The following is a 14,773-nucleotide window of genomic DNA, read 5'->3' on the forward strand; positions in this document are numbered from 1 at the left end:
TTGTGTATTTAGTGTTGTTGAAGCTGTTGGCCGTGGTGCATGGAGCTCCTGACACTGTCCATACCGTTTCCCTTGTATCCCTCCATGGTGGTAATCACAGCTACCACCCATGGAATCCTTGCCATTGGGAACTCCTTGAGGTCAGCACTCCTGGGAGTGAGGTTCCTGAAGAAGCTCCTCTAACTTCATACCTCTACTATAAAGGTCTTAGAGAAAGAAGGGAAGAATTAAATCCTTTGCTAAATCCACATCTCTCAGAGCAGGAGGGGATGCCAGTAGGCTTTGCCAGTGGCAAGGTGATACAAATAGGTGTGTGCAACTCTCACGCAGTCTGTGGCCAGACAAGCGGGGGAAATATGGGTGTTTTTTATGCTGACATGAAGAGGCTGCAGCCACACCAGGGACTTCTCATGCTGCTCACCAGGCCCGTGGCTCAGGCCAGATGTTTTGCTGAAGCAACTTGACTAATAGCTGGACACATCAATAGTGGGAGATTAGCATCTCTGTAATTTAAAGTATTTTCCATCCTCCTCTCCCCCGAGTATACTGATGTTCAAGTCTGCCAGAAAGTGCCTATAGTCTTGCCTTTTTAGTCAGAAGTGTAGGAGAGGGACTGTTTTAGGTGTCTCTAGATGCCCAGTTTGCTGGATGGTGCAGAACTGTGGGTACATCGCATTGCCGAGGCTGTTCCATATATATGTTCCATGCAGATATTATGCCTGTTTTGTGAGTAAGTGTCTGTGGAGCCGCTTGAACACAGATTTTTATTACTGCTTGTGGGAGTCAGAATTTTGTACTCTTGCCTTCCAAACTGTGTTCCATCCAGCAAGCCCTTAAAGGCTTGCGAGACCATCACCTTTGCATATTTTGTCTGAAAAGTCTTCGCGCGTAGTTCCGTGTGCCAAAAGCCGCATACTATGTTTTCCTAAAAACTGCATTCAAGTTGCCAAAAAAATTGGTGGGAACTTGCAATTTCCGAGTTACAAGTTCACACGCCAACTGCGAAAGGAGAAAAGCCGACGTGCGAGGTTTTGCAGAACCCTGACTGTCTCCCTTCCGGCTGAGCTCTAGTCTGTGCTCCCACCGGTGTCGTGTGTGCCGACAGCCGGAGCAGGCACCGGGGCTGGCGGCTCCCTTCCAGCGTGTGGGCAGCCCGAGCGGCACAGGAAAGCGGGAAGGGGAGGGAAAAAAAAGGAGACCGAGATGCAGACTCAGATTGAGAAATAATTTCAGCCATGCCTCGGCGGATGGGAACTTGGGTTAGCTTGGTCTTTGGAAAAAAGCAGGTTGGGCAGCGAGAAAGGAGCGGATCATCAGCGGAGCAGGTGCTCGTTTACAAAACATTCAGTCTTTTTATGTATTTAGTAAGTCTTGAATAACAGCTATGAGAGATCCCTTTGCTTCTGCCCATGCTCCCCTCTCAATTATGTAAAATAAGTTTTGTGCATTCTGATTTTATGTGCTTTAATATTTTAGGGTTTAACTTTGTTGTTTCATTTTTTTAAGTCTTCAGCGGTTGCATGTTTGACACGGTTTTGTTATCCTAGATGTTATGTTATGATCTGGCACACAGAGCATTAATTCCTTTATCAGCTCTATTTCCTTTACAGTTGTTCATTTAATTGAGCTCCTCTGTGTATTTTACAAAACAAGATGCATTCATTACAACTTGCAGACCTCAGATAGTATTGTAACATGTTTCAGAAAAATAGCACTTTTGTAGATAGTTGTGGAAGTTGGGTGGTTGGTTTATTTTTCAGATGATGGGAGGAAGCAGTAGCAGAATTCTTGCATGCATAATCAGTCAGAACTTTCCAGAAGCTCTTTATTCTAGTTATTTTCTTTTAAAGCTGTGTTTACTCTAAGAATTTGGCTGAGGCAGTTGAAATATGTGGCTGCAGTGTAGAACAAAATACACTGTATGTTTTGTTACTCTCCTTGTTCTGCTTTGACTTGTACAAACGGTTTTAATCCAAAGGAAGGGATCATAAGGTCTGTGACTGCGGTATCGTACAATCCAGTTTAGGGTGCAAATTACCCTCTTACGGCACATCCTGACACTGAATAGTCTTGTCTTGAATAGACTGTAAATAGAGAGAGTGTATCCTTCTCTTTCACAAGCCCTTGGAGCAGGAAGCCACATGCCTTAGCTCTTCAGTGTTTGGGAGCCAGCACATCTGTGGGACCATGCACCTGCATGTGGCTGGAGATGTTCAAATACTGTCTTCAGTGCACATTTTGGATGTTAAACACACACTGCTGGTTGTAAACGGCCCCCACATGCTGCTGGAGATTCAGCACCAGAAAGGCCATTTCCTGAAACACAGAGCAACCTCTGCCAAACTTGGCAGTGATGGACCCTTCTAATCCAGGGCTGAACAGCTTTTTTTGGAGAGGTCATGGGGCCACGGTGCTGTCTGTTGAGAGGCTTTCTGTTCCATTGGCATCATGCATGGAAAAGGTATGGGCAGCCACAGGAGTGCTCACAGTTGCCCACTGTCATTGGTCAAGGCAGGCTGGAGAGGCTTATTTGGTGTCTGGTAACTCCTCTCTGCTGTTGAACCCTTTCCCAGTCATCTCTGGTGGTGGCTTAGAGGTGGGCATTGCTCTTCAGCCATGGGTGAATGCAGAAGAAGGATATTAAGAACTTGCCTTCCTGCATCCTGACTCAAAAGTAGGCATGTGTGCTTTTTCTGGTAAGTTAGAAACTAATTGGTTTCAACAGAGCTTTTTTAGGGAGTTTTCTCAGGCACAGGATGAAATTTTGAGGTGGAAAAAATTCGCACTTTTCCCCCCCCTCAATGGGCCAGCATGATGAGGACCAACTGTATTTTTGGGTGCTTGGGATCCATGTGCGTGGCTGCTGAGGAACATGTGCAGTATGTACACGTCTCCTGCACAGAAATGTGATGGGGTGGGATCCTTACTCTGGACCCAGACTGGAGCTGTTCCTGTTAAAAAAAAACCGCCAAGACAAAACTGGGGGGAAAGCACCTCTTGTGTCCCAATTAACTCTGTTGTGAATGATGTGAAACTGATATATGTTGGGTTCTTCAATAGCACATGTGTGTAAGTGCATTAGCTTACAGACCGGTGTGCACAGGCACATGTTTGGTTTCCCTGCTCCATCGTGCTGCCCTAGCTGTAATCTGAGAGACATAGCCCTTGGACAGGGCAAGGCAGGGAGACCATCTGTGTTTCCACAAAAGCTTAGCTAAGTGCATTTTTCATATTGTGTTATGGGCCCGATTCTTGTGGGGGGTTAGATACTCTCAGTTGTGGGTGCTCAGCATTTTTGCAAGTCACCCTGCTCAGAAGTTGGTGGTTACATTTTTTTTTTAAATGGGAAAAAGCATTTTTCCATTTGCTTCTCCATAAACTGAAACCACTACAGAGCCTTTGCTTAGTTTTCCCCACAGAAGCACACACTGATGGAAGCATGAGAGGGACTGCAGATCTTGGAAGGCTTGAAGTGTGTGAAAACAAGGAGTCGTAATGAAAAGGGTTTTGCAACTTAATTGTAGTGGGTGTGCCTTTGTTTGTGCAAAGAAATGAAAGTGCTGGAGGCCGAAGTGCTTTCTTTATCCTCAGAATAGTGAGCAGTACAAACTTCCCTGGCCAGTTCTGCCAAGGTGCCTGAGACCTGCAAGTCCCTGCAAGGCTTTGGCTCTCTGCTCACTGGGACCCATCCCATGGACTTGGAGCCTTGGGCCATCTGTCCTCACAGGGCTCTCCAGAAATAATGTGTTTTTTGCATGATGGACCTTTCTTGGTCTCCAAAGTGCCCTTCTTATAAGGTGTTTTTTCACATCACAGACTCACTGCATTTGGGGAAGTCAACTGGTCCTTTGCAGTGGTTTTGAGATTCATGACTTGCCCTCTGGATGGATCTGCACATCTCCGTGTAGCCAAGATTAAGCCTGTTGAAGGCAAGAGGGCTTGTTCCTCCTGCACACTGCCTTGAACCCCTTTGGAGTAGTCCGTGAATCCCTTCAAATCTGGTGCCTGGGGGCCAAACTCCCTGCTGCCTTCTGCTTCAGCCTCCTCAGCTACCCCGTGCCCCACAGAAATGCAATCCATTTTAAATTGATGCTGTTTGCAGCAAATTGGACTTGCTGTGTGAGGATGAGAAATGTTAACATAAATTCTTTAAATAACATCTACGAGTGTTGAATGCACAGAATTATAAAACATTTTTATATTCTGAGACTCATTTGCATCTTCACATTAAAAACTGTGGTTTTCTTCTCTGGGAATGTTGCGAGATCTGATTTGTTTTGAAATCAAAGCTAAATTTGTGTTCTTGCTTTCCTCTTTGCCCTTCATTTGACAAATTTTTCTTGTTCTATAAATACAGAATTGTAAACAAGGGCTAATCCTTAGCAACAACCTGGAAAGTTAACATTTCTCTCCAGCTCCTATTATAATTAATTCAGACACTCTGAATATGATGTGATTTACACATAATATTCCTAAGGCCAGGAGGTACTAATATCTTGTTAGAGAACTGAGGAAAAGAACACGCTTTTGTATGTGCCATATAACATAATTGCACTGCATTTTCTTTCATGAGAAGATGTTTAAAGATGCTTTTTACTTAGCATTTGAAAAATGAAAGGCTTCTGCTTCTGCATTTGGCTAAAATAGTCTTAAATGTGTTTTCCCTCCTGCAGCAGTCAACATTGTCAAAACATTTTGCAAAGTACATTTTAATAATATGGGTTAGGACCATCATTATATTAATTTAATTCTCTGTGTAGGTAAATTTGTAAGATGCTTCCACTTTGTCATAAAAGTTTTTCACAGTAAACATCATCTGTTTTCCCTCTGCAAAAAAAAGGAAAGAGATAATCTAGTCAATGAGAGGATAAATCCCTTGCGTGAAAATCATGAAAATATAGCTTGAACAGTCTTTCTCTCATGGTCCATCATTTTATTTTATTTAATTTTCATTTAATTTTGTTTTGGTCTGTTTATATTTGTTCAGGGAGTGTTTTTGTAGTGTTAATCTGTGTAAGCCACATGCAGTTGAAAACTGCAACTCCCAAAAGGCTGTGATTAAAACATTATGGATGTGGCAAACCACAAATGCAAAAGGAAGTTTACATTTAGATTTTCTTCATAAAATATTTTATTCAAGTTTTGTAATACCTTGGTATCGTGGTCAGCATTGCCATAAAAATTCTGTGTTATATGGAATGATACAATCTGTGAAGCATTTCCCATTATGTAGACACCATGTCTTTAAATTATAGCAATTTCTTAAGATTTTAAAGCAAAATGAGCTCTTAGAAGTGTGATTAATAGCAGGGAATGAGGCTAACACTGGGTCATCAGTGGCACTCCATTACAAAAAAGGTTGGACTAATAAAAGCATCCATCTATTTGACCAATAAAGCATTTGAATGATATGCTTATAGTTTTTATCATAGCATAGTTACTTTGTACTGAATAAACTGTGATTTTATGTGTTGGAAAAGGACTGTGGAACAGGCAGCGCTGCTGAGGTGAGAGCAGTTGCCTCAAGTAGGGAAATATCAGGACTTTTATGTGAAGCTTGATGTTTTCAGAAGCCTTCAGGTTGCGGTGTCTAAATTTTTGAAGCTGCTGTGAAATATCTAAATCCCCCGTGACCTGTGCCTGCCTGCCCACAGTCGTTCGGTGAGGCTGGCCCTCGCTGTCCTGCAGGGAGGGGAGAAAGGAGGGTATTGTGTGTAATCATTAATTCAGAGTTAAGTCCCCGGCAGCCCCAGACATCAGAAATACTCTGCTGCAGCACAGGAAATGGGGCAACACTTCTGTTTTCCTGGTGTGCGGACGCCAACCCCGTCCTCGAGTCGCACCTTTCATCCTGCCTGCTATTATGCTGTCAACCTGATGTATTAAAAAATAGGCCGTTGCCCGAACAATACTGCATTTGGGTTTTATTTAAATACCTGCCTTATTAGTAGGTTGTACTGATTTCATGGGTTTTGAACCGGGTTTTTCTTACTACAACAAAAGGCTAAATATTTTCTGATAAAGAAAACGGAGGTTCTTGGCCAGCTGTCAATGTCCAGGATTGTGCTGTGGAAAAAAGTACCAAATATTCTAAAACTTGTGAAAAAATGATGAGGGGGGAGGCTTCTGGCCATCATGCTGTTTACACATGAAATGGCAAGGGAGGGGAGATTAGTACCAGGGCCAGCTGTGACCTTGGATGCTTCGTGGATTCGAAACAGGGATGATTTTCCTCAGTGTGTGGCAGTGGTGCTGGTGCTCATCAGATGGTAGTGGTGAACCAGGGAGGGGCCACAGTGCAGCTGGGAGAAAAAACGGCCCGTGGTATAGCCCACAACTACATCCTCTAACCCCACCCAGCTGGTACAACATCTTAAAGGGCTTATTTTACATAGGAGAGGGATGAAGAGACTTCTGGAGGTCACACTCAGGGATTGTGTCAGGCAAGGAATGTAACCCAGAGCCCTGGATTAACCTTCATGGATAGGACCATCCGTCTTCTCTCTCTGTACTTCACATGTTTCCCAAAATCCATGTTCAGGATAGAGAAATTACAGAAACCTTCCCGGAGGAATGTTGCAATAGGCAACTTCTTGAGTTATACAGGGATGAGAGATGGAGAGGGAAAAGCTTTATGGAAGGTGGCAAACCCAGGGAATTTTGGCATCCTGAGCACCTTGAGGACTAATGTCACAGTGCCTTGGGGCCAAGAGAGGGATGTTGAGTGGGGGCTGGTTGGGGACCAGAGGTTTTGGTTGTGAGAAGGCATCCATGAGTCTTCTGGCTCCCTTGGGTTAACAAAAAGGAGCTGGGACCTCTACGGAGATCAGAGAATGGTGATGGGAGGCAGAAGTAAAGGAGTTGAGGATGGGAGAGAGAAAGGAGGAGAAAGAGGGCTGAACCATGGCTTGCTGGTTCATCTCTGCTGCGGGGAGGTGGCATGGCTATGGGTGTATGTGTAAACCACACGTGTCCATGGTCGTGCAGGGCAGGTTCTGTTGTGTGAAAAGCTGTTGTTTTGCTTGTTTGTTCTAGGAGTGAAATGAAAATTTTGCACCCCACCTTTTGCAGTTGTTGGTTGTTGGAGGGTTTTGGGTTTTTTTTTTGAATGCAAATGGATCTTTCACATCAGTGGTTTGGCCGGTAAATCTTGTTCCGTGAAACACTTTCAAGTGTTTTCAACTCCTTTCTTTCCCCTTTATCAGAACAGATGCACAGCTCTCTATTTTTCTCTGCTGCCTGTTGTCTTGAGGTTGCACAGCAAGACTGCAAAGGCTTTTTTGTTTGTTGTTGTTGAAGGGGAGGAAAAAACCCTCAATCCACAGAAGAGTTAACAGGATTTCACTTGATCTGCTCGTTTATGCAATGAGTAATGCGAGGTTGGTAACAGCAAATTGTTGTTTATAAGCAAACATGGCACTGTGTAAACAAGAAGGCCTGGTCCCCAACTGGTTTGATTTCATGGTGGTCAGCAGCTGATGCATGTAACGTACAACCTTTCTGCTTCTCGAAATGTCAGAAAAATGACTATTTGTTTGTCTTGAGTTCTTCCCAGCTGTTTACTCTGTAATGCATTTGCCTCAACCTTGATTCCCTAAGAGTGGCCCCTTTCTCCTCCCTGCTCTGTTTACATTAGTCCTGCCCCGAGTGTCACCTATGAAATCTGTTGATTATTCCACCTGGTTAATGTTAAATTGCTCTTGCAAGATGATGTGTTTGTTCATAAACACAAATGCTGGGCCCCTTGTTTACTGTACCCATGGCAGCAATCAGTTATTAAACAAATATTGCTTTGTTTGCGGGTGTGAGCAGCAGTTTATCCTGCAAGGTCTGGAAAAAAACCTTTAAATGCTGGGATTTTGATAAAGGAGAAAAAGGGGAGCTTGTCCCTGGAATGTGGCTGAAACTCACTTTGGTTTGCTTTGCTTATCTTTAACTTGGGTGAAGGGGCTAGAAAGATTAGCAAGTTGTTTGGTTTTTCCAAGAGATTTCCTTAGTGTAATGATATCTATCCAGTTGTTTGCTTTTTTCAGAAGGGAGAGAGCACTCCTGCAAGACGACTAGCACAGCGGTAGACGGCTGATGGCTAGAAAATCCTGCATGGAGCAAACAAGGAGGTAGAAGGTCTAGGACAAAGATATAGGGCTATGAACCAGGTAAATCACCCCAAAAGTACAGCCTTGCCTTCTGTGTCAGCGTTTGGTTGGGGGCTTTTTGGTTTCCCTCTTTCCTCGTGTCGGATTTTAATTGATGCATGCGCCCTCGATGGAGTTGGAAAAGGCAAAGCTTTCACTTTTATTTCCGAGGAGATCTGAGGAAAATGTGTTTTAGAAGTAGAGCTGTTTGAATGGAGAGAAAATACCAAATTTAAAAACGTGCTCTGTCGCTCCTCCTCCTGCAAGTGAGATGACAGAGCTGCTTTTCTTCTTTTTATAACTGGAAAACTGCGTTTATATCTGCTAATTTCTCTATGCTGCCTGTTTGTTCTTTGGTTTCTGGGAGTCCTAATTAGAGAGAGCCATCCTGGTAGTTGTTGCTTTTGGGTTGTTTTGAAAACGAGCAAGAAAAACTCGCTCACACCATCTTTGTTTTTCAGAATTATTGTTTGTTGTTGTTTCTGAAGGGGGATTGGATTTCAAATGCCAGAATTTCAAATGCCAGGCAGGACCTGTTATCACTAACAGTAAATTGTTAGGGCTATGCACACAAAAGGAGTAAACTGTCTTTGAGTGACCTTGGGAAAGAAATGTTAACTTGAAGGTGTTGTCTATTCCTGTATATGTGAATTTATTTGTTAAAATATGAAGGTGTTGTCTGTTCCTTTATATGTGAATTCATTTGTTAAAGTATCTTGAATATACGTGTTTTAAAAAGCTTTTGAAGGATAAAATTTAATAATTGTCCTTTTCATCCCTTGGAAAAGCAAGCAACAAAATATGCATAGAAATGTGATCTATTGTATTCCCTAGTTCACACCAGTGATCCAAACATACTGTTCTTTTGGGCTGCTGGAGCAGTGTTGGGGCTGGAGGGGAGCGGGAGGTGCCTGAGTGCATAAGTGGACAAGCTGGTCGTTAATTGACTCGTGTTACTGTGATGAATCAAACCTTCACTGCCTTGGACTAAGTGAAAATAGTGAAGTGAAAATGGTGTTGTGCAGAATTATTAGAGTTGCACCTGGCTTTGAGGTGGTTTTTGACTTATGGAGGCTGCTAGACAATACAGATATGCTTTAACAGAGATGTATGTGGAGGGTGGGAGTCTTAATTCATCTACAGCCAGCACTTGGTACAAGGTTTGGTATCATCTTGTTGTAGCAAAGCTGCTTCTATCTGGCATAAACTGACTATATTTACTAAATGCAGCTTTGGTCTTTTATTTGGTTGAATACTCACCTGTTTTTCTGCGAGACAGACTGCAAGAGTTTATGTTGCAAGCTCAGAGCAGTGTGCATACAAACAAATAAGTCGTGGCTGTGAGAACAGCTCTGCAGTTTCTGTTCCTGTTCTGCACAGAACAGCGGGGAGCCCCACACGCTCTCTGTGATGCCCAGGCTGGGATGAGCAGGTGGGTACCTCCCCAGGGACACCAACCATGGGGCCAGCACCGAGGCAGCTCTGCAGCCTCTCACCGTGCTGCAGTTGAGTCCTTCTCTCTGGAGGAGTCATTCCTCTAATGCCATGGTGCTCGTATCCATGCAGTAGCAGTCACAGAGTCATATGGCACAACGAATTATGGCTTCTGGTTGGGTTTGGGTTTTTTTTTTTTTTTGCCGCTCGCCATTCCTTTCCTTCCAAATAAATGATGATCCCAGTGATGGTAAGGATGATTTCTGTCAAGCTCACGGCTGAAAGACAGCTCTCCCCAAGAGAGAGGAAGGAACCTCACTCTGCCGATGATGGTATGTAAATGATTACATCGTATTTGCCAGTCGCTTGGAAGTGGCCCAGCTCTAGAGCTTTTATGCAGCTATGGCATGAGGTTCATGCTGAATATGGATTTAATAGCTGTCAAGCTGAGAGGCATAGATTGAGATGGAGCTGGCTTTGGAAAGGGAGTTTGTTTATCCCAGGTGAGACTGGAAGTAACTTGTGTGCATGTGTAAAATTAAGGCAGAATGCAAAAACCTGGTGTGGGTAAAGTTGTATTGTCCATTGTCTGCCTAATGCTTTGGGTCTTACCTCATGGAAAGGAGTGAGACCTGTTGTCTTCACAGCTTGGTATGTTTTAGTGCTCTAGTTTTTCATGGGGACCAACTCCAGCTCTTTTGAATTGAGCATATGGCAACCTTTTAATGTCTGTTTCAATTAATTCTTCTTGGATTTGCCCGATCTCTGTTGTTGCTGTTTGTGGTCAGCAACACGCTCAGCAGAAGAGATTTCCGTAGGGGTAACTGCACTGACTGGTTCTCTGAGATGTTTAAGTTGTTTGACCATGATTTCACAATAAGTCAGCGTGGCACAAGGGGGATTAGGCTCCTCATTCTCCTTCCCTTCTTCTCACCGCAACTGTCTTAAATTTCAGCTCCTGCAGAGCATCAGTCAGCCTTTCACTGAGATGCCTCCAAATGATTTCAGGTTGCTGTGGCCCTGGCAATACATGCTGGTGCTGAAAAGAAGGAACCCAGGGCAGTGCGAGCCACACTTACCAACAGTGAAAAAGGTTGTGCCATTGTATATAGTTAAATAAAGAAGTAGTTGTGGCAGCCTGCATATCTAGACAGGAATGGGTGAAGCTGCTCTTCAGGAGACTTGAGAGTGGCAAGTGGACTTAAACCCTGGTAATAAACCAGGCTGGTCACCATCATGACCCACAGGGAGGAGGGAAGGCAACCCATGTGCTTTTCGCATTGGCCAAGGTGATGTGCTCAAGCACTTTTGGAAAGCACTGGCTCATCACTCAATATAGTCACAGCCTCACATTTTTATCCTCCTTGTCCATTTCTTACCTCCCTCTGCATCATCAAGTAGCTCTACCCCAGGACTGGGAGGGCAGGTAAGGGGAGCAGCCCTATGTAAACTGGGTGCCAAGGCTGTGGATCAGCCCTCAGGGATGCTCCAAGAACAGTGTGATTTGTTTCCTTTCCCCAGAGAGGCTCAGCACGTCACCCCAGTGATGTGCTCAACCTCCACTGACCCAAGGCTTGGGATGAATCCAGCTGAGGTGAGAGTGTCAGGGCTGTGCCTGTGTCAGGAGACTGAGCCAAGGATGTGCTGTGGGTAATCCCATTTCTTCTGGACCCTTTATTTCTTAAGCACTAAATGAAATTTCAGATTTTAGATACGTCTAGACATATACAGTGCACGATAAAGTTGATAATACATTAATCATTTTTAACAACAGGTAATATGCATAATTTATGGTGTTACAGTGCTATCTTTTTTGATATTTATGATGGATAATGCTCAGTTTTTGCCCTCATATTACTGCTTTAAATTATACCACAAGAAAATTAATGAGAAAGTAGATTTATGGGTTTCATTTGTTTGTCAATTCGGAAATTAATTGGGTGTTAATTTTAGCCGTCCCTCATCAGACCAGGTCTTTAGTATGTGTGCATTACTTTGCATTCATTGAAGCCTACCTCCCATTTACTGTGGGTCACTAGCTTTGCATACATTAAAATAGCCCTCAGGCTCATTCTCTTGATTACTTTTTGAACTGCCATGCATTAGAAAATTTACGCCTTTCTGTTATAATTATGAAAATTCTCTATTGGAAGATGGTGCTTGCATAACAGCAAGTGTACAGTCGTGCTCAGCGACGTAAGATCATATAGCAAATCCCAATACGTTTTTGTTCTAATCCTAGAAAATAGCACTCTCGACAATCTTTATTGTGTGAGTTTCATCCTTTGAAATTTCAAGGATCCATTTTAATGCATTGAATTACCTCTTTAAGCTGAGGAAATATCAAAGGATTTCACCTCGTCGCTGTCTCTTTGTTTCCTCTTTCCACACATCCCGTGCATGTTCCTCCCTTGCCTTGCTCCAGGTTTGCCTCTCCTCCTCCAAACACCGTTGTCAGACGTGACTCAGCATCACTTTTCAGGACAGCTGAGCCTGATTCGCTCTGTTCCTTACTATTTTGGTTGATTCTTAAATATGATCCTTAATTGCACTTTGAATCCCTTTCTCCTTTCTCCTACTCCTGCACAATTCAGCAACCACCAGTAGTGTGTAGGCGACTGGCCTTCAAAGGGGTAAGTTTTATCCAAAAAGTACCCTAATGTACTGACAGTTGATCTATAGTTAGTTAGTACATAATTATACCTAAAATACACCCTGTCAGCAGGATAAATGACGGCTACTGAAAACTCTAAAAGCATGACGGGTGTTCACCCATCTGCAATGACGAGAGCGGAGGGGTTTGTAAGTTGAGAAAGGCTGGTGAGTTCAGCATGATCTGATTTACTTAAATCATGCCATATGTTGGGATGGCTATTTCTAATAGTCGTGCTAACCACAAACACCGGCAGAGAGAAGTCATCTGGTCCACCTGGCTAGTTTGGACTCCACTCCCCGGCGTTATTTCTGCACTTAGCATGGTGGCAGCCCTTGAGCTGCTCGTGTGAAGCTGGCTGATTCACAGTTAATTGTGACATGGTGTAATTTAGTAAATGAGCAGCTGAACATCTGTATGCCTTCCCCCATGGCACATCAAAGCCTTACCTTACACAAGGCTTTTAATTTCCACTAGCGAGTCCTTTTTCTTTTACTGAACTCATGGATGGCGGGATGGTGCTGCTGGCTGCCTCACCAACCTAGGCACGGGGTGTCAGCTGGAGGAGATGGGTGTTTCAGCATCGCCTGGGGGGCATCAAAACATGTTCCTGGAAAAATTCAGAAGCGGTGGTGGGATGTGGAGCCTGAGGTGCTTTCCCTGGCAGGGCACTTGCTCCAAAGACACCGGGACTAAAAGAGACCACCTGTGAGCTGGGCAAGGGTCTCCTGGCAAAGGCTGTGGTCCTTGTTGCTGATCCCAAGCAGTGCTGGGAGTGTCAGGCTGGTCCTGCAGTACTTTTGTCCCTGTGCTGGGGGCAAGCAGCAGCTTTGCTCCTGCTCTCTGTTGCCTTCCCGGTCACGCTCCGGAGCGCGCTTCGTTTTCAAGAGGTAAAATCCTGTCTTTGCAGCCTTGTGTTGTCATGGAATGCTTCCAAACATTGCTTGTTTGGTGTTTTATTTTGTTTTTTGGTTTTTTTGTTTGTTTGTTTGTTTGTTTGTTTTTTAATTGCACAGAGAAGTGCTCTAAAGTTAGTCCTGAGCCTGTTTTGGGGAACTGCTTGTAACAAATAGGTAAAACATTTGATCATAGACCATGCACGTATAGATACTATGCCTGCCTGAGAATTTCAGGCTAGATTTTGTGATTTGATTGCTCACTTAAAACTGGTTTTACCATTAGCTCTTCTGCCTATAAATGTAGAAATACATTTTATAAATCTGTGTTGTGTTTAATTTACATGTCCTTTCATGGCTGGGCCAAGTTCTTTAAGGGCATTTATTCTGCTTCATATAAATAATTGATCAGCCAAGTTAATTTACTTCTGCCTGACTTGGTCAACCTTAATTAACTGCCCTGGAATAAAGACTGAACTTTTTGTTAGCTTAAAATCTTGCACAAATGTGGCAAAGAAGTGTTGTTTTATGACGACATTTTTGCTCTAGCACTGATCCCAGGAGACAAATGCTGAATGATCTTTATATGCGTATATGTGTATATATATATATATATATATTTGTAAATACCTCCAAATACTAACAGCTGAAATAAAATCATCAGCCTTGGAAGAAACTTTGAAACAGAGGCTACATTGTGAATCTGTAGTCTGGGTTGAGTCTGGAAGTATATTAAAACAGAGATGTTAAGACCCAGAACACCCCAGGGATAGTTTTTTAAAAGTGATGAGATGCTTAAAGATATAGGTTGGTGCTTATTCAGGAGTCTTTAAACTGTCTCACCAGCTGCCTCCGTGTATGGTGAGGCATCTAAAGACATCTGAATATCAGTCCCTTAGTCTTTCAGACTTGCAGTGGGTCCTCATTCTGACAGGTGCTTCAGTCAGTAAATCCTCCCTCATGCTGACATTAACCAATGCTGCTTAGTCTTTAGAAACTATACTGGTAGAAGAATTGCAGAAATGGCACACTTCAGCACCCACCTCCTGCCTACTAATCTCCACGCTTAACCTTGCTCATCTTAATAGCCCAGTGGAGCTGAGCAGCATCTGGTCTTTGTGGTGTTGTGGACTTTGTGGACTTTGATTTAATGAATGAGCACAGAACCTTTTCAAAATTAGGATTTTTTTAGGTTCTGTTTTTTTTCCTAAAAACATCAGCATTGGAGTATTCAGATAATTTTGATTCAGACAAAGTTAACACCTGACCTATGTTTTCTCAATTTTGTCCACGCCCTTAAGAAATTGGGTGTCCTCTGCTTCTGTCCCAAGTCATGTGGAAGATGATTAGCTGTTGTCCCCCTGTTGACAGAGTGCCATCCCTTGGTTCCTCTCCTCTGAAATTTTACTCCGCTACCTTGAATGTAACATATTCACCAAGGAGATGGGCCCAGCTGTAGGGCTTTGACTTTGTATTTGACTGTGCATCGAAGCTAGAAAAGGTTTTGTGGAGGTTAAATTGGGAAACTCAAGAAACTGATCACTGTTTGGAAATTTTTAAACCAAGTTGACAGTAAGTCATATCAGAACAGTTCTTTTATTATGTGCTCCTTGATTTCAGGATAAAGTTTTACAAGCTGTTGTTCACACTGCAGC

The 14,773-nt window shown here is 43.3% G+C and overlaps 1 protein-coding gene across 19 annotated transcripts in view; it reads left to right on the forward strand.

Annotated features, from left to right (window-relative positions):
- The window catches only part of FOXP1 (forkhead box P1), a 380,386-nt gene that overhangs the window by 196,818 nt on the left and 168,795 nt on the right, over positions 1-14,773 (forward strand). For 6 of the 19 annotated variants that reach the window (XM_051788678.1, XM_051788677.1, XM_051788679.1 and 3 more), the window contains exon 1: positions 7,863-8,156. The exons of 7 other annotated variants lie outside the window; for them this stretch is intronic. The gene's annotated coding sequence lies outside the window, so the exon portion shown is untranslated. 6 more of the 19 variants (XM_051788662.1, XM_051788664.1, XM_051788666.1 and 3 more) reach the window with 4 other exon arrangements.

The sequence above is a fragment of the Manacus candei genome, unplaced genomic scaffold, assembly GCF_025592945.1.
Source record: "Manacus candei isolate 608988 ecotype Guabito, Panama unplaced genomic scaffold, ASM2559294v1 h1tg000025l, whole genome shotgun sequence".
Classification (NCBI taxonomy): domain Eukaryota; kingdom Metazoa; phylum Chordata; class Aves; order Passeriformes; family Pipridae; genus Manacus; species Manacus candei.